The 2,719-nt window shown below is 39.9% G+C and overlaps 1 long non-coding RNA gene across 1 annotated transcript; it reads left to right on the plus strand.

Annotated features, from left to right (window-relative positions):
• Nucleotides 1–250: 250 nt before the first annotated feature.
• On the plus strand, nucleotides 251–559 carry LOC130083427 (uncharacterized). Its single transcript, XR_008806833.1, has 2 exons — nucleotides 251–459; nucleotides 513–559. It is a non-coding gene; the product is annotated as an uncharacterized LOC130083427 (long non-coding RNA).
• The last annotated feature ends 2,160 nt before the right edge of the window (nucleotides 560–2,719 follow it).

The following is a 2,719-nucleotide window of genomic DNA, read 5'->3' on the forward strand; positions in this document are numbered from 1 at the left end:
CCCTTGACCTAGAGGGTGAAAATTGCATGCCTCTCAGAAGACCAGACATGCACTCTCAATGTCATTCTGTATAAATAGATTGGACATCAATGCACAGGTCACATCATTGTGCGTAAGGTGCTTTGGTGCTAAATATCTGCTCAATATCTGCTCAACTCTGTGACAATGTCTGCAATGCTTCATACACTCATTAATATATATATATATATATATATATATATATTTATTGTGGTGAGCAGGACCCCGAGGGACGTGAGAGAACGTCGCGAGGCCGGTGGTGCGATTGCTAATGAGCAGCACCTGTGAAGCACACCGGTCTCGCATCTCTCACGGAGGAGCGGAAGCATAAAGGGGGAGCGACGGGGTGGATGATAGGGAGAGGAACAGGCCTGCTTTTGTTTGTATTTTGTTATATTTTATTTTGGTAGCCAGCAGTCGTCCGTGAGGGGCTGCTGGCAGGTATTTATATTTTATTTTCGGTAGCCAGCAGTTCCGTGAGGGACTGCTGGCAGGTATTTTGTTTGTTTATTTTATTTAAATAAAGTTTTATTTGATTGTTCTCCGGTTCCCGCCTCCTTCTTGCCTGAACATTGCTACATATATATAAATTCTTTGTAAGTCATTGAAAGTGATTCAGCTATATATGGTTCCACACAATGGAAACATGTTATATTTTCTCAAACTTCATGTAGGATGAACTAAACTGAATTGCGTAAACTCAAATTAGCATTAAATTAAATTTAGATTTAGATTTAGCTTGCTAGTATGGAAACATATCCAAATAACTTATAATAAGTACTGATAATGTACAATGACTTATTTAGCGAGCTAAATATTAGTGATGTGCGCTTTCAAAGCATGCTTTGCGAATCATTTGTTTCGAACCAGTGATTCGGGGCATGTATCAGACTGCCAAAATCACATGATTTCAGTAAACGAGGCTTCGTTAGGTCATTATTGTTTAATTTTTTAAATAAATTGTAATGATTAGCTGCTAGGGGTGATGATCTCTGTGAACCCATGAACTAGTGTCTATATGTTTTTTCCCCGAACTAACATCAATTGTTTTAGTTTGCAGACATTTAATGACACATTTGTATAAATAAAAGAAGAGTTGTAGTTATAAGTCTCTTATTTATTTGATTAACCAAGCTCTACATAAAACAAACAAAAGTCATACAATTTGATAAAATAACTCATTAAGACACTTCATATTTCATCATTAGATTATTTGTTTATTGCATTTAATACACCTTCAATAAATTATTTGCAATTGTTTTGTAAAATATGTTTTTTATGAATATTTTAGGCGAGTTTCCATTGCACTTACACAATTCTGACCAGCAGGCATCACCAGCGTTCCAAGCACTTCGAAACAGTGAGTGAATCATTTTGCAAAGCAATTGGTTCAATTCAATCAAAGTTTCAAAAATCTGTGTATTTCAGCTGTGTGTTTATTTCATCACTACTAAATACACTCACCTAAAGGATTATTAGGAACACCTGTTCAATTTCTCATTAATGCAATTATCTAATCAACCAATCACATGGCAGTTGCTTCAATGCATTTAGGGGTGTGGTCCTGGTCAAGACAATCTCCTGATCTCCAAACTGAATGTCAGAATGGGAAAGAAAGGTGATTTAAGCAATTTTGAGCGTGGCATGGTTGTTGGTGCCGGACGGGCCGGTCTGAGTATTTCACAATCTGCTCAGTTACTGGGATTTTCACACACAGCCATTTCTAGGGTTTACAAAGAATGGTGTGAAAAGGGAAAAACATCCAGTATGCGGCATGCCTGTGGGCGAAAATGCCTTGTTGATGCTAGAGGTCAGAGGAGAATGGGCCAACTGATTCAAGCTGATAGAAGAGCAACTTTGACTAAAATAACCACTCGTTACAACCGAGTTATGCAGCAAAGCATTTGTGAAGCCACAACATGCACAACCTTGAGGCAGATGGGCTACAACAGCAGAAGACCCCACCGGGTACCACTCATCTCCACTACAAAGAGGAAAAAGAGGCTACAATTGGCAAGAGCTCACCAAAATTGGACAGTTGAAGACTGGAAAAATGTTGCCTGGTCTGATGAGTTTCGATTTCTGTTGAGACATTCAGATGGTAGAGTCAGAATTTAGCGTAAACAGACTGAGAACATGGATCCATCATGCCTTGTTACCACTGTGCAGGCTGGTGGTGGTGGTGTAATGGTGTGGGGGATGTTTTCTTGGCACACTTTAGGCCCCTTAGTGCCAATTGGGCATCGTTTAAATGCCACGGCCTACCTGAGCATTGTTTCTGACCATGTCCATCCCTTTATGGCCACCATGTACCCATCCTCTGATGGCTACTTCCGGCAGGATAATGCACCATGTCACAAAGCTCGAATCATTTCAAATTGGTTTCTTGAACATAATGAGTTCACTGTACTAAAATGGCCCCCACAGTCATCAGATCTCAACCCAATAGAGCATCTTTGGGATGTGGTGGAACGGGAGCTCCGTGCCCTGGATGTGCATCCCACAAATCTCCATCAACTGCAAGATGCTATCCTATCAATATGGGCCAACATTTCTAAAGAATGCTTTCAGCACCTTGTTGAATCAATGCCATGTAGAATTAAGGCAGTTCTGAAGGCGAAAGGGGGTCAAACACAGTATTAGTATGGTGTTCCTAATAATCCTTTAGGTGAGTGTATATCTTCTTAACACACTTGATGTT

This window comes from Rhinichthys klamathensis, unplaced genomic scaffold (genome assembly GCF_029890125.1).
Source record: "Rhinichthys klamathensis goyatoka isolate OS25496 unplaced genomic scaffold, OSU_Roscu_1.1 h1tg000055l_1, whole genome shotgun sequence".
Taxonomy (NCBI): domain Eukaryota; kingdom Metazoa; phylum Chordata; class Actinopteri; order Cypriniformes; family Leuciscidae; genus Rhinichthys; species Rhinichthys klamathensis.